The sequence below is a fragment of the Macrobrachium nipponense genome, chromosome 3, assembly GCF_015104395.2.
Source record: "Macrobrachium nipponense isolate FS-2020 chromosome 3, ASM1510439v2, whole genome shotgun sequence".
Lineage (NCBI taxonomy): Eukaryota > Metazoa > Arthropoda > Malacostraca > Decapoda > Palaemonidae > Macrobrachium > Macrobrachium nipponense.
The window spans coordinates 139,866,043-139,888,542 of NC_087202.1; the positions used below are offsets into that span (position 1 = coordinate 139,866,043).

The 22,500-nt window shown below is 40.5% G+C and overlaps 1 long non-coding RNA gene across 2 annotated transcripts in view; it reads left to right on the plus strand.

Moving 5' to 3' along the window:
- The window catches only part of LOC135222303 (uncharacterized), a 39,079-nt gene extending 17,557 nt beyond the window's left edge, over positions 1-21,522 (plus strand). For both annotated transcript variants that reach the window (XR_010316275.1, XR_010316274.1), the window contains one exon: positions 20,737-21,522. This is a non-coding gene — a long non-coding RNA (uncharacterized LOC135222303). The remainder of the gene's footprint in view (positions 1-20,736) is intronic.
- Positions 21,523-22,500: the final 978 nt, after the last annotated feature.

Here is a 22,500-nt window from a genome sequence, read left to right on the forward strand (position 1 = left end):
ATAACTACAACATTCTCTTTTGGTCTTCGATCAATTCGGCACGAGTCATTGCCGAAGTGTCTTGTTGTGGACAATATAACGACCTAATGGTCAAATTCGCTCTAGTTTCCGGTTTGTCTCTCTCCTGCGTTCCACAGATGACAAGGCCACCTACCGTCCTACGAAAATCAGTTTATTTTTGACTCTGTGAACTTGAAGTGGGTAAGGTGACTTCTTGAGCCAGTACTGGGTTTTTGTCTATATCGTGAGTTTGAGTATTTGTCTTAAATCTATTAAGTTCTTATTGCATATCACTTTTTAGAAAGTGAATTTTGGAACGTATATTTGGATATTGCGTGATATTTACTCGAGCTACTTGAGGTATGTAAGCTCTTTTCCTTTTGGGATAATGAGTAGGGTTTGTGACAGAGGTAAGCTATTAATTGTGAACCTCTTTTCGTGCATTACGGCCTTTAAGTGGTTCGATTAATCTTACCGAGTCTTAAATATAAGGAAGTGTCCTAAAATCCCATTGTTTATTAATTGGTACATACATACTGCATTTTCCTATTCGTAATTACATGTCCATATGTATTAATTAATGACAGTGATATTTGAGTAAATTTTTAATAGCTCTGCCTTGGTCGCTATTCCAGAACCATATATATTAGTTAATGACAGTGATTTGAAAGGAAATTTTAATAGCTCTGCCTTGTTCGTTATTCCAGAGCCATACGTATTAATGACAGTGATTTATTTCTCTACTTTATTCGTAATTCTAGAACCCTATATAGTTAATAAGTGATCTGTAATTCCAGTACCCTATATAGTTAACAACAATGAAATGAAAGGATATTTTACTAGGCTGTGCTTTATTCGTAATTCTACAACCCTTTGTAGTTAATAACAGTGATATGGAAGGAAATTTTACTATTTCTCCTTCATTCGTAATTCCAGAACACTATATAGTTAATAACAGTGATATGTAATTCCAGTACCCTATACAGTTAATACCAGTGATATGAGAGGAAATTCTAATAGCTCTTGACTTGTTCGTAATTTCAGAGCCCTATATACTTGTAACTGTAACAAGTGAATATAGTAATTCCAGAACCCTACTTAGCTGTTTTTTCGTAATTCCAGAACCCTATAATAGTTAATAAGTGATATGAGAGAAATTTTACTAAATAGTTATAGTATAAGAAATTTTACTATATAGTTAATAAGTGATATGAAAGGAAATTTTACTATATAGTTAATAAGTGATATGAGACGAAATTTTTACTATATAGTTAATAAGTGATATGAGACGAAATTTTTACTATATAGTTAATAAGTGATATGAGAGAATTTTACTTTATAGTTAATAAGTGATATGAGAGAATTTTACTTTATATAAAAAGCTATGAGGAAATTTTTACTATATAGTTAAATGATGGAATAGAGGAAAATTTTACTATAGTTAATAAGTGATATGAGAGGAAATTTTACTAGATCTTGACTTATTCGTAATTCCAGAACCCTATATAGTTAAGTGATATGAAAGGAAATTTTACTAGTTCGGCTTCATTCGTAATTCCAGAACCTATTTGATGGTTATTTCTACTGCTTCTCAATAGAATTTAATCTTCATTTCTCTAAAGTAAAAGCCTCGTTAATCCTTTTTAATTTCCTTTGACTTAGTTACTGGTATGTGGTCTCGCGTACAACTCAAATAGGCTTTTTCCATTTTGCTCACGCTTAGTATGTCTTGCCCTGAAAACCTATTCAGGCATGATGGCTACTAGAATGGCGGAGTTTTGTCCCCATTGGCAATCCGTTCGGAGATAATGGCAGGATGGCTAAGAGTATAGCTTACGGCACCTTGGATAGGGAGGTATCTTCCTGTCACGCTTTTGTCGTGGGCCCTAGTAATAGTGGATGATAATGTGCAAAACCAACAACTTAATTGGAGGTCACTTTTACGGTTTCTTGTTAGTGTTGCTTGAAGGGTATTTTATTTGGAATTCTGCCGTTTTCACGTTATTTTGATTTTCTTGGTAATTCGCTCATTCTTACATTTAGTATGTGGACTTTTTATAGCCTAATTGACTTCATTCGTTCGTGTTGCCTATAAAGTATCTTAGTCCCTAATTTATGACTTTTAACTTTACTCTAGGAGCCAGTGTGAATCTTTGAATTAAGGGGTTGTAGCACTGTCTTTTTACTTTATCCATTTCGCTGAAACAGTCTGTCGTGCATGGAAAACTGAGATTAATATAAAAGCAATGACTGTCAGTGATGAGATATGACTGCTTCTATTGCCAATCCGATTGGGGTCAAGATATGGTCATGACTATATCTTGCAATGAGGTTTCTTGAAGGGCACCATTCAATTGTCGTGGATCTGCTGTATTAGTATTTCCAGGGCCCGGTACATCAGGGAATGAATATGTACAAATTTTAGTTCTTTTCTTGTATCTATTGCGTATAGGGTATTTATCATCGGAAGAGCCAAACAAGCGCTATAGTAATTTTTATTCCCATTGGGACGTTTCGGCTTTAAAATACGATGCCATTTTCGAACTAGGAAGTAAAAACATAAATCAAATGTAGTGTTTGGTCTAGTGGAACGAGGAAATTTTTCACGAGACGCCGTCAGGAAGTTGAAGTTACAAGTGAAGACCCTGGAAGGTCGCTTGAAGGAAACTTATTTTATCGACTTTTACGTACTGAAAAATGCAGTCAATGGAAATGTTTAGTCTATAGTAACATCACACGGGAAGTGCACAAAAGCAAAATTTCTGATTTGGGTGGACGCTATTCGTGAACATCATGTGACCCTTCTAGAAAAGTTTATAATTTTCCTTGTTAAGAATTATCCGTAGGAAATTTATTTTTCAGTCTAAACTTTTGTGTACTAATCAAGACTTAAATTAAAAAATAGATTTCCTTCTGAATCGCCTGTTAACAGATTGAAACAACTGTTCATTTTACCAGTCACATTTTGAACCTTTGCTCTGAGATTTGTAAATACTATTATAATTTTTGAAAATTAACACAAATCTAATAGTTTTCTTCATTGCCTAAATAGCAAACCTGAAAATATAATTACTTTGGATAGGGAAGTTAATGTGATTATATTTTTAGATATTTTCATCGTGTTTAGAGGAAACTCACTTTTTCAGGATTAGGCTTAGTTTTTTTTTCAGTCACTGTCCTAATATTTCCAAGCTAAATGCTATTAATGCTTTAATCTACGAGCTCGTAACTTATGCTCCCATGTCACTTGTTTCATGAAGAGATGGAGTTCTTAGTTAAACTTTCGCAAATAAGGCTTAACCAACCAATATCAGGCTATTTCTGGAAAAATTAGTCAAATATGCCAGTTATTAACGGTTCCTAAACTTTGGTAAATCCACTAAACTTGAGAGCGAACTGAAATACTGTTTTGTTAGATTTTATCCACCGATTACTTTCAGATTCATTATTCTTAATGATTTTACAATAAAATGCCTACTACTCTTCAAAGACTGCCTGATTATCTGCGTTCTGGTATTGTTTACCATTACACATGCCCCAACTCCCAAGCAAAAGTCTTCCATCAGTGAGCACAGCAAGTAAAGGCTTGTTTTTGGTTCTTTCTCATAAAGATCAGATTCCCTAAGAACCAATCGATAGTAATTATTTTGGGTATTTATCATATTTAGGAAAAACCCGTGGTTGTTTAAGTTTTTGTATCTTGTGAGTTCCCTTTATACGTGTTTTGTATCTTTTAAACGGGAAGTCTCCACCGTGTTAACTGAGTCATTGTTGAATTGGGAAGGGGAAAATCTTAGCAGCCCAATTTCTTTCGTTAGAGGTGGCCCTAAAATAGTAATATTTTTTTCATATACCAAATTTAAAACTTCTCGCTAGAATAGTCTCCCACTTGTTGATGCAGTGCCATTTTTCTATGGAAAGCCCCCAAGGATCCTGGAGTTTCTTAGCTGGTAACAATTGTCAACTTAGTTGATGTCAGTGGGGCGGTAGCGATTGCTTGTGCACAAGTGCTCCGGCGTAAAACGCAAGCCGCTGCCGTGTTCCGATTTAGCTGAAAACTGAGCTATTGTCGTCTATGGAAAACTCATTAGTTCCAAGCACATTGTTATTGTATCAGGCAGAAGGCATTACTGCTATTAACATATTGCCACCCAATAGGAGTTTTAAAATGTAAGGACAAGAAAATGTGAATGCAGTTTGATGGTATCATAGAAGTGAGGTTTCTTGGGGGACATCATCGGGAAATAGGTAAGTGGCTCAGTCGCTCTCGTTGTTCAATGGCCATATAGGCCTACATTAGTGAAGCAAGGTGAATGCAAACTCATTTTTAGCTTCTTTCTAGACTCATCCGAAGGCTTCTTATGTTCCATACACAGATTTTGACGTCCCACTAGTGCCCCTTCGTACGTCAAGGCCGTTTAACTATGTTTACTCCTCTTTTCATGTTAGACCAAAGAAATTTCTCGCCCCCTTGTTTCTAGATGTACAAGACAGTCAGTCCTCCCTCCCTATCCCCCTTTTGGAGCCTTATGCACATTAACTGAGAGCTTGCCTATGCCTTTTGCCGCCTCCCTCACTCAATTGCTTAATGACAATTAATTAACCCACTATAAAAAACAAATGGGTCTGTACCATTATCTATTCCTCTCTAATTCCTTCCTCTCCAACCTCCCTTCCAAACCTTAGTCTTCCTTCAACCTATCCTACACAACCCCCTCTCCCCCCCTCACGTAACGGGTTGTTTATGTGAATGTCGTTCTCTTGGTAAAGTGCCCCAGAATCCTTTTAATTGATTTCTAGTAACGAGCAGATTCGTTGATTCAAGTAAGAGCGGCGAGCACTGAAGTGCTAGTGCGTTTTTTTTTCCCTCAAGGCTACATACATTACCGAATGAAATATCAAATAAACTAATAATAGAATAAGCTGGATACTGTGATTACAAACGGGGAAGCTACTTCATTTCTGAATATGGAAGATAGTGGTGTATAATTGTAATTGCAGGCTTCTTCTTAAATATGGAAGCATAGTGGTATTTAATATGTAATTGTTACTTCATTCTCGTGCTGATTCCTGTCTCGAATGGTCATGACCTCAGCGTGGTGAGACAGTGGCAACATGGTTCATCCATGATGGATGTGTGACATTCCTCGTGTATGATCCATGGCTAACGGTGACCAATTCATCTGTGGTGTGTAATATCTTGGTGATCAGAGAGGGTAGTAGACATCTGTTCTTTTTAAAATTCTCTTAAAATTAACCTGAAAATCTTGAAAAAGACTTCAATTTTGCTTAATGATGAATGTGAGGTAGGTGAATGCTAAACAATATTTTCTGTAGACACTATCCTTTAATGATTTGAAGAGTTAATGTAGGTTCATAAAGAAATTAAATTTTCTTCCTAATATATGCCAGCTTATTAAGAAGATCTTTCTTGTAAAGAAATGAAAGAAGAATCGGCTGAGAAGTAAAAAGAGTTCAGAATGCTGATGTAGGCGATAATAAACTGTTGAATGACACGAATAGAGAAGGTTTAAAAAAAGTATTAAATTCTGGGGGTACTTTGTGTATGAAAGTGGATGAGAAACTAAATCATATTCTGAGGAATTAGGGGCATATATTGTCCTCTGTACTTTGATTGAAATAAAGCTCGAATATTCTCTTCAATTCATTAAAAAAAATCAAATTGGTAAGTGTTCCAACAAAAAGCTTAACTTTAAGAGACACCTGGAAAGAGAGAAAAATTAAGATTATTTTCCCTTTGTTGCAGTTAAGTGTACTGGATCATCTCGGCAGAGAAGAATAAAATACAGGGTTGAAGTTATCGTTGCGGATTTTGACATTGATTGGTTTGTAAAAGTGCCAGTTTCCGATTTCTTTTATAAAGGAAAAAAAATTTATTTAATCTCGTAGAGGCCAAATAGTTTGCAGAGTCATATAGTTTAAGTATCTTATTTCCGTATTAAGTCATTGTCCTTGAATCTAAACAATTGAGTCAATGGGTTTATGGTAGACGTAGGTGAAATGTTTGTGTAAATATATCATTTTGTTAGTAGTTTAGTGTACATACATTATTTTGTCAGTAGTTAAGCAGTGCTGATGAAGTGAGTGCAACAGTGCAAAGCAGTGCTGGTGAAGTGAGTGAGGTAGTGCTATTTGTGCTGGAAGTGACTACAACAGAACAGCACTAAGCAGTGCTCGTGAATTGAGGCAATATTGCAGCACTAAGCAGTGTGGTGAAGAAAGTGCAAATATGACTTAAAGTTCTTCGATTGTTCTTCGATTGTTCTTCGATTGTTCTTCGATGAGTTCTTCGATATAGAATTTTTTCATATTTATATATTTTCAGATTAAGTCATTGTTCCATTTAAATATCTTATATCTGGATTCACTCTCCACAGTTCCACATGTCTTAAATTTATAGATGCACATGTAGATTTTGTAATGGTTGAAATTTTAGTGTAAAATTATATTTGTAAGTTAATGGGTGAGGAAGGAAGGGGTTTTCAGATACTACTTTTGGCTAGCTGCCACTTATAGCTGAAGACTTGAACCAAATCAAACTTACTAACAATGGAACAGGCTCTACGAGCATAAGTCGCCTCTTACTTTACTTCCTACTTTTGAACCCCTTTTACTTTCAAGTAAAAAGAAACCTGGGTTGGCATTTTTATGGTGTGGAACCCCATGTCAATGTTTGATTCAGGGAGTCCCTTTCTAGGAAGGGTTCGCCCTTACTAGTTTGGGGCTTGCCTCACGGATTTAGGGTTCCGTGACAGTCTGGGACCCTGGGGGAGGGGAGGCTTTGACAGGCCGATCCTTCCTTGGCATTGACGTCCCCTACTGTCTCGACGGTCATGGCCTCAACGCGGTGAGACAGTGGCAACATGGATCATCATGTATGATCTGTGGCTAACTAGTGACCATAACACCACAGGTTCAAGTCTCGGCTCATGAAATTTTGTATTCAAAAAAAATTGTTACAAAATCTAAGCTGCACGAATTTCAATCTATTATCGGTTCAGGTGTCTGAATTTAGATTTCTTCTTTTCAGATTTATGAGTCATGAATTTAAATCTTATTTTCAGATTTGTAGCAGTCGTGAACTATTAAAATCTTTTTTCAGGATGAAGAGCGTACGTGCAGATCGGGCGTGTTTTCGCTTTACTCAATTTGAAACTGAGAATTGACGGTCTAATTTTTTTTTACTCTGCCCTACCCACGTTAATGCGGTTAACCTAGTCACTATAGGTACTAAAATCACTGCGGCGGTGACGTGTCATTCTTGCAATAAGGATGATAATGAAGGAGAATGGTTTAGATGTGTATGCGGTGATTAGCGTATCGCAAAGAATGTGTGTATCTTGGTGAAGGAAGCAAAAAGAATATTTCTGTTGCTATTGAAATGAACTGTATAAATTGTCATGGTCGCAAATATCAAACAGATGGTCATATACTGAACTCAATGAATGCAAAAACTTACCAATTTATGTAATGGAAAAAGGATTGCTGATTATACAGATCATGGCAATGATTGCTTATAGAAAATTAAAAAGAGAGTGAATATCCAATCTGTAGGAAATCACACTTCAGATTGGAGACTTGCTAACTGAAAATTTTATGGCCCTTTTTGCCATTGGTGAGACATGGCTGAAAGACATGAAACTGCCAATATTGCTGATATGATCCCACCTGCGCATAGCTTCCTTCACTTCCCGAGGGAAAGTTGAGTTTGGTCGACTGCTTGACTGGACTGATAAAATGTCTCCTGCTAAGTGTTTTTTATCTGCAATTGATTTTAATCTAAGGATGGATGATCCAACCAGTGAAGGTGTCAGTGTTTAATGATATGGAAAATCAAACATAAGTGTGGAATTTGCAATGTGATCAAATACATCTGATGAATAAACAAAATTTTATAATGGTGGTCCTGCTGCGAGCACTATGGAAATGGTGGTGGACCTGAATAAGCCTTCAATATCAGTTAGTTTGAAGATAGTCAAATATTTTTTAATCTTCCTATGGCTAAATAATTTGAAGATAGTTAAAAACATGATCACTTCATTAAATAGGATTTTTATTTTTACAGCAAATCCTTAAATTATAGAAAACTTAGAGGCAATAGGTAATATTTAAAGTTTGGGTACAAACTTTATAATATCTCATTGTATGTGTTAGTGTTAGAGGCTATGCAGTAATGGTTTTTTTTGAATTTAGTGCAATAGTTTGTTGGTTAGCAATAATACAGTTAGATGCTAATGTAGATTTTGTAACCGTTGAAATTTTGGTATGTTCAACTTTTATTAGTCAGGTTAATGGCTGACGAAGGAGGGGCTTTCAGGTACTTAGTGTTTGTGGGCAGCTTCCTCCAAAAAATTTTTTGTTTTTGGTCAGATTTCAAACTTTGTGAACTCCTAAAAAGAATAAGACTGCAGTAAAATACAAATATAATTATTTTACCAAATGAATTATTTTTGATTTAATTCTCTGAAGTGTTAACCTTAAATAGTCGGTAAACTTAGTTTTGATAATTGGATAATCAATTTTATAATTTGTCATATTTTTGTTTAATGAAAATAGAACTCTTAATATTTTTTTTAACATTTTAAATAGAAATATTTTTGTTTAATGAAAATAGAACTCTTAATATTTTTTTTTAACATTTTAAATAGAAATATTTTTGTTTAATGAAAATAGAACTCTTAATATTTTTTTTTAACATTTTAAATAGAAATCCTGTATCAGAGCAGCAAATTAATATTTTACTTTTGTTTCAGGATGTACTGGATCATCTCTGCTGCTCAGAAGAAACAAACTGCTAGTCTATGTAGTGCGGGTGTATTATAAAAGTTTGTGAAAAAGTGGTGTCTGTAGATATTTAGGTGAGCATACCATGAAAAGCCTTCCCTTTTTCCTTTAGTGTTAGTCTTTTTTGTACTAGGATGCCTCTAATGTATTGCACTTCTGGGGAACTTTGCCCAGATTGTACTTGTTGTATGTAAGTGGATGATATTGATTCATATTCTGAAGAAATTAGGGGCACGTGCTGTCCTCTGTGAATTGGGTATTTGATTTTTGTTGGAAGTTTCAGACACATTTGTGTTCAGTCGGAATTCACCCATGGTGAAGTCCTTTAAGAATGAATAGGTTGGTTAAAAATTTATACCAATATGGCATCAGTAAATTATGAATATATATATTTCTTCAAAATAAGGTATATTTCGGGAAGCTCATTCTCCCAAGTATTAATCTTTTGTAGTCTGTAAACTTATTGCAATAACATGGTTATTAACTGGTAAAGAATCTTTATGCTTATTAATTACCATTTTATTAAAAGAAAGGTCAATACTTTCTAATTCATTAAAAAAAAATAAAAAAGTGATGTTCCAATGCCAAAAGCCTGCTTTAATGGACACCTGGAGAGATAATCAAATTACATTATTTTTATCTTTGTTTACAGGAAACTTGTACTGGATCATCTTGACTCGGAAAAACTTAAATTACAGGTTGCGATTTTGACATGGATTTGGAGGTTTGTAAAAGAGCTAGTTCGATTTATTTATAAAAAGAAAACTTTCAATCTCGTTGAGGCTAAATAGTTAGATTGTCAAAGAAGTATTTTCTCTTTCAAGGCTAAATAGTTAGCTGATAGTCAAGAATTTATCTAATCTCTAGGCTGAATAGTTTGGAGATAGTAAAAAAAATTAAAGTATATTTAAACTCTCGAGGCTAGATAGTTTTCAGATAGTCAGAAAATTTACGTTATCTCTCGAGGATAAGTAATTTACAGATAATGGAGGATTTAATCATTCGATGCTAAATAGTTTGTGGATCATTAGTTTCTTTAATCATTCGACACGAACTAGTTTGCAGATAGTCAGTTTATTTCATCACTTGATGCTAAATATTGTGCACAGTCAAAACTATTATTTAGGTAAAGTTTCCTTTGTCAAATCCTGGAACTGAAATAATTTGAATCTATAGGTTTATGGTAAACGAGGTGAAATATTTGTGTACATATATTTGTTCCGATACGTAATACAAACCATCGGTCCTTTAACAATAGGAAGTAGCTAGCGGCAGCTGGAACGGTCGTAGCTTCGAACAAGGGGAGAGAAGGTAGTTAACTGCTTGTCCGACAGTCGCGCGCCGCGCGACTGGGAGGTAAACAAATCACTTTTGCTTTCGGCCGCAGGGTCTGGTGAAGGACGCTGTTCGTCATCGCTCTCTGCCCGCTTCATCATCGTATGCTTTGTTTATATTGTGTTTTCTACTAATGGTTTGTTTGACTTGAAAATGAAACTGTAAGTACACTGTTTTCATTTTCATTACTTAATTATGAACCCCTTGAATTATGTCTCGGTGCGAGGGCGGGCGCGCTCGCGCCGAGTCATGTATTTGGGCGAAAGGGTGTAATTGAAAAATGTAAGTACTTTTTTCATTATATTTTTGCCCTGTGCGTTCGTTACCGAGAGTGTGTTTGCGCTCGGCACGAACTTTTAATTTTGTATAATAGAAATGCAATGAAGTGGATCGCAATTGCAATATTCTTTTCATTTTCATTTATTGATTGCATGAATTAATCTGGATCAATTTTCGTTCTTACCCGGGAATTGATCCTTACGATTTTATGTGAAATGAAATCGCAAGTGCAGTATTCTGTTTCATTTTCATATATATTTTTATGATACGATCATATTATTGGATCAAGTTTCCGTTCTTACCCGGGAATTGATCTTTCTCTTTTAAGTTCTATGAAGTGAATCGCAAGGGCAGTATTCTGTTTCATTTTCATATTACTTTTCACTGCTGTGCGGGGGTGGGGGAAGCGAAGGTCTGCCAGGAAGTCGTCGGAAAGCTCTCCCGCGACTCCCTTGGTAGCCGATTCTTCGTCTTCCTTCCTGCCCCCCGCTCAGCTTCTTCATTGTATTTTGTATTTGGGGTCTGCCTTGCGTTCGGGGTGGGGCATGTCTTCCCCCCGTGCGTGAGGGAACCCCTCTTACTAATCTATATATGTTACCGCAGGTGCTACATCCGTGGGAGACGACCTTGGATGTAGATGTAGATCCTCACGAGGTTTGTACTCGTTGTCGGGGGCGAGAGTGCTCCTGCAACGAGCCTGTGTAACGTGTATGCATTCGTCAGAGGCGCAGTCGGTGCTGTACGAGGACACAAGAAGTCATCGGAAAGTCCAGTGACTCCTTTGGTAACGGACGTCCAGTTGTACTCGGGGTCTTCCGTCCGCTCTGGGTGGGGTTCTCTCCCCCCAGGCGCGAGGAAGCCCCTCTAACTAACCCGACTGTTGCTTCCGCAGGTTTGCCATCAGCGAGGACGACCTGGAACAGGTGTGGTAGTCGCTGGGACTGCAGGGGTTGATTCAGCGGTTGGCGGGGTCGGCAGTGGTCACTCATGATACGGTAACCACTACAACAACCACAATCTCGACACCAGCATATGAGATGTCACCGCACCTGGTGTACACACCACATGTCATGTCGGTAACACCCACGGCTGCAATCCAGAACCAATTCCTGCCGTGCCAATCAGGACGGTGCCACCGCCACCTGGGTTCTTTGTATTGCCGACCCCTAAAAGGACTGGCCGCCCCAGTGCCGAGGATGACGGTAGCTGCCGACAGGACGCCTGTCTCTCCTGTGGTACCTGCCGTGCCTGCCGTACCTGTTGCTGTCCCAGCCGCTCCATTCCCTTTCAGATCAGGTGCCTGCTGCTCATTCACTTTTCAGATGTTCCTGCTGTTGGTGATGCTGTCACAGTCTCAGCGGTCTTTACCGGACAGGTGCAGTCGGCCCTGTTGCTTCGGCAACTGCCCCGGCTCCCTCCTGGATGGAAGACCTGACGTCTGTCCTGCGGAGCCTGCGTAAGAAGAAGAGGAAGAGGAAGAAGGTGTCGTCGTCGTCTTCTTCGTCGTCCGCTGCCTCCTCTCCTTCCCCTTCGACTTCTAAGGCCAAACAGCCGAAGAAGAAGAAGGTTGCCTCCTTCCCCCCTAAGAAGACTCCTTCGGGATCTTTCTAAGGGGCCCGGCTCGCTCAGGCGAGCTGGGGAGCTCTTCTGCTGGTCCTCCTGTTCCTTCGGGAACGGGGCCCGTCGCTTCTTCTGCAAAGAAGAAGTCGAGGCGGGGACCAGAGGGCACCCTCCAGCCTCGGCTGGTGCGTCCTCACCTGGTGCTAGCGGTCTGCCGCTAAACCAGGTTCCGTCTCGGCCGCTTCTCGTTCGCGAGAAGCACCGAGTGGACGCTCTTCCAAGAAGACCGTCCAGCCAAAAAGTTTTGACGCCCGAGCTCGCTCTCGCCGTCAAGACAGCGGCGCGGAGCAGAAGACTGGCGAGAGTCGTGCACACAACTCTCGCCAGGCCAGTGGACGCTCTCGCAGCGATCAACTGGCTGCTCGGGCTAACGTGACGATCGCTGATCAGCCACGGTTGAGGCGAGGAAGGAGTCCCAGCGGCCGCCGGTACCAGCCACGGTGGGCTGGTACCAGCAACTCGACGCGCCGAGAGGACGCTGGCCGGTCTCGACGCGACACAGAGCCTAGCAGGTCACCCCGTCCGCCGCTCCCGATGGGACCGGGCGGAGACGGTGACCAGCGGCAGCTCTCCTGACGCTAGAGATCGGTCTCGACGTTCTCAGCCGAGCCAATCGCCCCAGGCGAGCGGTAAGGCTAGGCCTGCTGCTCGACCGTCACCGCGGGTTTGACGATTCAGCAGCAGCCCTCCACGCACGCTGGTCCTGCCAGCGAGCGAGTAGGGGAGCGTCAGGTCTGCCTCTCCCATAACGGGTTGAGGCGAGGAAGGGGTCCCCGCGGCCGTCGGTACCAGCGGCTCGACGCGCCGAGAGGACGCTCGCCGGTCTCACCGTGACAGCGAGCCTAGCAGGTCACCTGACGCCGCTCCCATCGGGACCGTGCGGAGACGGTAACCAGCAACAGCCTTCCGCCTGACGCCTAGAGATCAGCGTCGACGTTCTCAGCCAAGCCTCTCGCCTCAGGCGAGCGGCAAGGCTAGGCATGCTGCTCGATCGCCACCGCGGGTTGACGATCAGCAGCAGCCCTCCAAGCACGCTGGTCCTGCCAGCGAGCTAGGGGGGAGCGTCAGGTCTGCCTCTCCTGTACCTTCACCTCCTCTGGGCTACGCCGGGAGGAGCGGGGTACCTATGAGTGATCGCGAGAGGTGCGCCGCTCGCGACCCCGATATGACGCCGTATGGACCAGGCACGGTTCTAGGACCGACCAGGACATACGCGCAATTAGCTGGAGGCGACCGTCAGGGGTCTGCCGCTCTTCCTCCTTCTGAAGGACGAGTATCTAGGGATCTGTTCTTGTTGGAGGGACTGGGACGGTCCTACTCCGCAAACGCGGTTACTCCCGAGATACAGAGGAATTTGCAGAAGTCATTAAGCTGATTCGTCAGCATAATGACCCTGCGGAAGGATTGCCGCTCCCACCAGCAGAGCCCACGTCTCTGCTAGAGTCGTTTTGAGGCCCGAGAGGGAACCCAAACCGACGGTGGGTCTGCCGCGATCGGAGCTTGCCGATTCTGTCTCGAACCAGTGTCTCTCGTCTCCGGACAAGAAGGCTCTCTCAGTTCTGGCGGTCGATCAAGCTACTTCCACCTCCTCTACTGCGACAGCGGCGTTTTCTACGTGTCTTCGGACACCGTATTTAAATACTCCTTCGGTCCTCCTGAGAGGTTTCGACCTCGACGAGGACTGGAATGAGTCGAGGACGGTTCGGCTCTCTCCTGTCAGGTGTCGATCAGCCCTCCCCACCCAGACGACGTTCACAGTGGCGGCAGACCCTTACCTACAGTGAGAGTTCGTAACCCTCCGCGGGAAAACGTTTTCTCCTGACGATACGTTTTCCCAGACTCTGAGAGGCCATCGCCGCAAGGGAAGATGGCTGATCCTACTCTTCTCCAACTGCTAGTTCCACTGGTAAGCGAGCGACGGTATCCAATTCCTTCCCCATTGCCCTCTCTCCTTACGGCTACGAGGGAAAGGGGAAGGATCCTACAAAGATTTCTTTGTAGGATCCCACGTTCGGGACTGCGCTACCGGGGGGAGGGCCTTCGGGTCCTACCTGACGTAAGCCCCGGTCGTTGAGGAGGAATCCTGCTCCATTCTCGATTTCTACGGGAATCGAGAGGACCACCAGCCGATATCGTTGACGAATTCGGTGGGGTTTCGCAGACTGCTTAGAATTCTACGGAATTTCTAGCGCATTCAGAGTGTTCGAGTTTTTTACGATCTTCAAACCTTACGCGAGACCACGGTCCAAAGTGAGCGAGACGAGAATACCCCCGATATGTTACACATAATCGGGAACCTCGCCTATGCTCGAATTCCTGGAATTTCTAGCATTGTGAAGAAGACTGCTGCTGAAAGAAAAACTATCTCACAGTAGGCGACCAACCTGGAATAGAGGAGATCGGACGGGAATATCCAGTTTGGCTTGAACTATCGTCTTAGTATTCTGTTCACCATTGAAGCTTTCCTTCGCGAAGACTTCTCCTTCACTCTCTTTGATAGAGAACGAAGGTGGTCGATCTCCAATCCTTATTTTGTTTTCTTGAAGGAAAGAATTTAGGATGGAGATCGTTGTTCAGAATCCTACAAATATACTACGTATATTAACCTCGCGACATGATTCTGCTAAGCAGTTGAATTGTCCGAGGGCTAGGCGCATATCCTAGTTATTCTACGGATTGCGACTTAGACGAGAAGTATTCTAATTGAACTGCAACTCGGGGTTGCCTGCAACCTCCCAGGAGTTTTCAGTTTCAATTTTATATACTTATGGTTTTGTCACGACAACACCATTTCAACTTTTATATTTACCGAAATTCGTTTCGCCTAAATATAATTGCCCGAGCATATCTTTTATGCTCGGTAGTCTAGCCGAACGCATTCCTTCGTGGAATAATGGATTACCTGGCAACTCAGGATGACGAGTCAGCAGGCTCAACCACTGCGTATTGAACTGCCTGATAGCAGCTCAGTATCAGCTGGGCCTCCGAGATTCACGGTCATGTATGTCTCTCTCTCCCCTGCTTGATTGACTACCGAACCGTATCTCTGCCTAACAATCATGGACTTAGGTCTCTGATTAACGGGGATTCTCGCAATAATGAAGGACCATCTACTGCGGTGACGCTAGATTCCATCGCCTTCGACATTGCGAGAATTTTCAACAGAGATATCTCTTGGACTCTTTCATCTTTCTGTTTACCGCACGGTAACAGAAGTCTGTACAAGTCTCCCGCTGCATCGCACTGCGATAATGCGAATGATTTTGCAGACATCTGAGTTTGTCTTCAAAATATCTCGTATTCGTAGGTGTAAAACCAATTGTTCATTGTTCAACCCGAATTACAAAGATGTGTCAGAAGACATCGCCTACTCTCCGACCTGACAGCTCTACCTCCAAAATGTTCAGCCCATGAGAAGCAGTTCTTCAGGCGGCTTTCACCTGTGTTTTCATTACCGAAGAACGCCCCGCTTTCATTGCACACCGGACAGCAATGAAATGGCGGTTAGCGTTTTCAGTCATTTGTAAGCACAGGTTATGAATCTTGAGATCCTTCTCTCGATTCATATGTGAAGACGTAGGTTGCATTCAATATCTACCTTCGTCTTCAACGGTACATAGTGTTGTTTCTCCTTAGCTGAGATTCAACAAACATGAGAGGTTTTACCTTCAGGGACCTCGGTCTCTAGAAGGCAATTGACTTTCGCCTGTTGGGTACATGCCTTAAGAGAATCATCACCTCGCTGTCCGGCATTGGTGACAAACAAAATACATCATTTGTTTTTGGTTCTCTCGGCATAACCCTTTAAAAAAAACAAAAAAAGGCGAAGGGTCCACGTGACTTACTCGGATGCTTTGACAACTTGCCTCCTACCGAACGCAGTCAGTCGGCAGCTGTCAGAGCGCCCGAGTCAGTTACGAATTACGCTGTTGACTTAGTTCGGTTGTTACACAGCAACCATTACTTCGTTTTAATAGCTTGTCACAGTACCCATACCATTGACACCCACCATAGAGTGTCGGTGTCCTATCCACTACCGAGAACTTCGCTGCATGGGGATAGGAGGATGCGAGAGACTTCGTTGCTACGGACAGACCAGTGATGGGTACTGGACATCACCGAAGTAGAGAAGAGGGGATAGTCATGCGACTATTTCCTTCTTTTCCTCTGAGGAACTGCATGACTTCTCCTGCGAAGTCAGCGGCACCCAGGGGATGGGGATCCGTGACGCTCGATTTCGTACCGAACTTCGTAGCGAAGACTCAGAACCCTTCAGTCCCTGACGATTGGTTCGAGTCGTTCACAATCCCCTCCCTAATGGACTTCACCGCCTTCGATGCGAAGGAGATGCTGCCTTGTCCACAAGAACTTCTCCTTGGCGCAGGTACTGAAGGCAGGGGTCTGGTCCAACCAGACCACATGCCCTTCCTTCTACCTTCGGGATATTGCCCACAGGTCCTTGGATCTTTTTCCTGGGACCCGTGGTGGGCTGCTCAACACTATTGTGTAGCGAACCCAGACCCGCGCAGGCTGAACAGCATCGAGTCCTGGTGTGACCGTAAGAATGGAATGGTGAATGAGAGTGTGACTGGCTCCTCGTCCCATCTTTTTCTTCCCCTCTACCTGTGGTTAGAGGGGGACACGGTCGTCACCCTGCTGGATAAGGACAAGATGCAGGTGAGCTACTCAACAGAGCCCCATCCTACCCTTTCACTAGGGATAGGAGCGTATATCCACCACACTTCCTCCAACAAGGGGAGGAAGTGGATGCCAGCTTGAGACAACCCATACTTTATGTTGCCTCTTGCAAACAGGAACAAGTTCTTGCTTGCTGGTACGAAGAGATACGCTTGCCTCTCTCTTAGTACTCGGCCCAGAGGTCTGACCATTGATCCTGCGGTGCACACCCCGATCAATCGGACAGAGGCTTGGATCCCTCCCTCTCTCTTACGACCAGGGAGGCATTCCAGGGATGGACGAACACCAGTCTGTTCATCAAAAGACTCAGATTCCTCCCACCAAGAAGTGAGTCTTCCTATTGTTAAAGGACCGATGGTTTGTATTACGTATCGGAACAAATGACAATTTGTCGAAAATTGCATTTTTCCTAACTATACAAACCTGAGGTCCTTTACATATAGTCCCTCCTCATGCCACCCCTCACTCTGCGTATTTTGCATGGGCCAAAAGCAAAAGTGATTTGTTTACCTCCCAGTCGCGCGGCGCGCGACTGTCGGACAAGCAGTTAACTACCGTCTCCCTTGTTCGAAGCTTACGACCGTTCCAGCTGCCGCTAGCTACTTCCTATTGTTAAAGGACCTCAGGTTTTGTATAGTTAGGAAAAATGCAATTTTCGACAAATTGTCATTTTTGTGTTAGTAGTTAAGCAGTGCTGGTGAATAGTGAAATAGTACGAAACAGTGATGAAGTGACTACAATAGTATGGCACTAAGCCGTGATTGTGAAGAGAGTGCAGTAAGCAGCACGGGTGAAGTGAGTGCAATTGTACGGCACTAATCAGTGCTGGTGAAGAAACTGCAAATATGACTTATGTTCTTCAATTGTTCTTCAATAAGTTCTTAGATTGTTCTTCGTTGAACTTTGATAGTTCTTTCATGAACTTTTATACCTTATTAACGGATTGTCATTGTTCAATTTAATTATCTTATTTCCAGATTCACTTTTTATTCCAGGTTCATTTAATTTAAATTTTCCGGATAAAATCATTGAGCCATGTATCTTATATCTGGATTCACTCATTATTCCAGGTTCATATAGTTTAAGTGTCTTATTTCCGAATTGTCATTGTTGCATTTAATTACCTTATTTCCCGTTCCCGATTAATTCAATATTCCAAGTTCATTTAATTTACATAACCTATTTCTAGATAAGCTTTTTTTCAGATTTTTGAATTTATTCAATCTATCGAGGATATCTAGTTTGTAGATAGTAAAAGTATATTTAATCATTTGGCGCTAAATGATTAAATATATTTAATAATTTGATGCTGAATAGTTTGAAGATAGTTAATTTAATTATTCAATGCCAAATAGTTTGCAGATATTCGGTTTATTTAATAATTTGATGCTAAATAGTGTTCAGATAGTAGAAAGTATTATTTTGGTAATTTTTTTTTATAGGAAATTATTGAATTTGAAATAATTTGAGTTGATGGGTTTACGGTAGACATAGGTGAAAAGTTTGTGTACATTTATTGTTAGTAGGTAAGTGTACATACATCATTTTGTCAGTAGTTAAGCAGTGCTGATGAAGTGAGCAACAGTGCGAAGCAGTGCTGGTGAAGTGAGTGCAGTAGTGCTATTTGTGCTGGAAGTGACTGCAATAGAACAGCACTAAGCAGTGCTCGTGAATTCAAGCAATATTACGGCACTAAGCAGTGTGGTGAAGAAAGTGCAAATATGACTTAAAGTTCCTCGATTGTTCTTCAATTGTTCTTCGATGAGTTCTTCAATTGTTCTTCGATGAGTTCTTCGATTGTTCTTCGATATAGAATTTTTTCATATTTATATATTTTCAGATTTAGTCATTGTTCCATTTAAATATCTTATTTCTGGATTCACTCTTCATGGTTCCAATGTGTCTTAATTTATAGATGCTCATGTAGATTTTGTAACTGTTTGAATTATATTTGTAAGTTAATGGGTGAGGAAGGAAGGGGTTTTCAGATACTACTTTTGGCTAGCTGCCACTTATAGCTGAAGACTTGAACCAAATCAAACTTACTAACAATGGAACAGGCTCTACGAGCATAAGTCGCCTCTTACTTTACTTCCTACTTTTGAACCCCTTTTACTTTCAAGTAAAGAAACCTGGGGTTGGCATTTTTATGGTGTGGAAACCCATATCAATGTTGATTCCGGGAGTCCCTTTCTAGGAAGGGTTCGCCCTTACTAGTTTGGGGCTTGCCTCACGGTTTAGGGTTCCGTGACAGTACTGGGGGAGGGGAGGCTTTGACAGGCCGATCCTTCCTTGGCATTGACGTCCCCTACTGTCTCGACGGTCATGGCCTCAACGCGGTGAGACAGTGGCAACATGGATGATCATGTATGATCTGTGGCTAACTAGTGACCATAACACCACAGGTTCAAGTCTCGGCTCATGAAATTTTGTATTCAAAGAAGATGCCGTTACAAAATCTAAGCTGCACGAATTTCAATCTATTATCGGTCCAGGTGTCTGAATTTAAATGTCTTCTTTTCAGATTTATATGAGTCATGCATTTAAACCTTTTTTTTTTTTTTTTTTTTTTTTTTTTTTTTTTTTTTTTTTTACCCCAAATTTGTATAGGAGTCATGAACTTTATCTTTTTTCAGGATGAAGAGCGTACGTGCGGATCGGGCGTGTTTTCGCTTTACTCAATTTGAAACTGAGAATTGACTGTCTAATTTTTTTTTACTCTGCCCTACCCCCGTTAATGCGGTTAACCTAGTCACTATGGGTACTAAAATCACTGCGGCGGTGACCTGTCATTCTTGCAATAAGGATGATAATGAAGAATGGTTTAGATATGTGTGTAGTGATGAGTGTATCACAAATGTGTGTATCTTTATGAAGGAGGCAAAAAGAATATTAATGTTGCTATTGAAATGAACTGTATAAATTTAGATGGTTGCAAATATCAGATGGTCATATACTGAACTCAAAAGAATGCAAAACCTTACATTATGTAATGAAGAGGATTGCTGATTATACAATCGGTAGGGAGTCTAATCACTTCAGATTGGAAACTTGCTAACAGATTTTTATGGCCATATTTGCCATTGGTGAGACATGGTTTTTGGTCGACTGTTTGACTGGACTGATATATCTCCTGCTAGTGTTTTTATCTGCGTTGATTTTAATCTAAGGATGGATGATCCAACCACTGAAGGTGTCAGTGTTTAATGATATGGAAAATCAAACGTAAGTGTGGAATTTACAAAGAGAATTTTATAATGGTGGTCCTGCTACGAGCACTTGGTGGACCTGAATAAGCCTTCAATATTAGTTTGGAGATAGTCCAATATTTTTTAATCTTCCTAGGCAAAATAATTTGAAGATAGTTAAAACTGATTACTTCATTAAATAGGTTTTATTTTTACAGTAAATCCTGAAATTATAGGAAACTTAGAGGCAATGGGTTAATAGTTTGGGTACAAACTTTATAGTATCTCATTGTATGTGTAGTGTTTGAGGCTATGCAGTACTGGTGTTTTTTTAATTTAATGCAATAGTTTAAGTTGGTTAGCACCAATAGAGTTACAGATGCTAATGTAGATTTTGTAACTGTTGAAGTTTTGGTAGGTTCAACGTTTATTAGTCAGGTTAATGGCTGAGGAAGGAAGGAAGGGGCTTTCAGGTACTTGGTGTTTGTGGGCAGCTTCTCCAACAAATGTTTTTGTTTCTGGTCAGATTTCAACCTTGGTGAACTCATTAAAAAGAATTATAAGGTTCAAATTTATGCCAATACGACTGCAGTAAAATACAAATATAATTATTTTACCAAAGGAGTTATTTTTGAGCTAATTCTCTGAATTGTTAACCTTTAATAGTCGGTAAACTTAGTTTTGTTAATTGGATAATAAATGTCATAATTTGTCATATTTCTGTTTAATGAAAATAGAACTCTAGTATTTTTTAACATTTTAAACCGAAATCCTGTATCAGAGCAGCAAATTAATTTTTCTTTTGTTTCAGGATGATGTACTGGATCATCAATGCTGCTCAGAAGAAACAAACTGCTTGTCTATGCAGTGCGGGTGTATTACAAATGTTTGTAGAAAAGTGGTGTCTGTAGATATTTAGGTGAGCATACCATGAAAAGCCTTCCCATTTCCCTAAGTGTTTTTGTCTTTTTTTACTAGGATGCCTCTAATGGGCAAGTAGACATAATCTTTGAGAAATAATTATCTATTTTAAGGGAACAGATTCTAAGATATAACATATAATGAACCTTAGGAAAGAAAATATTGATAATGTATGTGAATATGATTTCCTAAAGTTAATAGGATTCCCTTTTGTTTAGTTCTTGTTAACTACAAGTCTCTCTCAATATTACACGAGAAATAGTGAATGTTTGGAACCTAGATTAAGAGCATAATGACATTCCTTTCAAAAAAAAACTACCCTAAACAGTTTTCCCAACCATTTGTAATTCTTTTGTTCCGATAGTAGTTCCTTGTTATTATAAGTTTTGGTGAAGTAGTGTATGGGAGTCTGCTGGTCTGGAATTAAAAGTGCAGAGATTATATTATTAACATTTGACTGTCATTTTTGACAACGTGAATGTGTTAGCGTTATGAAACTTGGATTAAAATTGCTATTAGAAAATCTGTCGAAACCTAGATAATCCTCCTATTTCGCTTTGTTTCAAATAAGGGAGGCGACGGATAACGGTGACAAGTGTTTTATTATTTTCGAAATTACCACCATTCTAAATTGTCATACTGTTATAAATTTCATTCTGTTTGTCCGAAAGTATTAAACGAAAGAAAATAGGAATGTTTTAATTTTCCTAGTCTACCAAATTGTATTTACAGTTAAATTTCTGCAGCCCCAGAAATAAAAAAAAAAAAAAAAAGTGTAAAAGTTTAAAAGGAAACGTTTAACGCGTTTGACTTTCCTCCATTTTCACCTCAAGCTTTGTTGTCGCTCTCATCTGTGAGGTTCGCGACAGTTTCATGCTTTGATATCTGGAAAAAAAAAATCTTTAGCATCTGTAGCGACACGATTTGGTGGGATATAAATCCTAATTTTCTAGGAAAGTGGTGTTAGATGCGTTGTCCATTAACGCGTTCATCATTATTCTTATAATATCGGTTAACATGAAAAAGCGGCTGTCAAAGATGACTACCTTAGCCTTTTGTCAACATGGCCTACTGCGTACTTCAGTCCGCAGAAGTCTACTAACTCCGACAAGAACATCTGGCAAATATTACCAAATTTGTAAATGGACAACCGTAATTTACGCAAGGTTACTATGACAATTATTCATGTATTTCATCACTGGTGCGGCATATTTATGCCGTCTGCGCAGTGTGAACATACGCCATACTTCAGTTGTTGAGGTAATCTAAAATTTCTAGCCACCTGGGATTTTTATTAAACAATGACATGACTGAATACAGTGAACTACGCATTTTACCAAAGGGAAAACAAACCTCATGAGTCACAGGGATGTGGGGGTTGGAGGTGGGAGACCACACATCCGTAAATTCACACGAGAGAAAAATGGAGAGAGAGAGCGCATAACAAAACAGGATATAATGATGACTCGATATGAACAGGAAGGTTAAAGGGGCCAGGCAGAGTTTCAATATAAGGAAGTGATTTCACAAGAGAAACGTGACATCATAAACTTGGCTAAGCAACAGATATCCGCTATGACTATACCCTAAAACGACTGCTTATTTTAAAGTTAACGCTAAATGAATTCTTTATTCCAAATAACCATTGATTCTT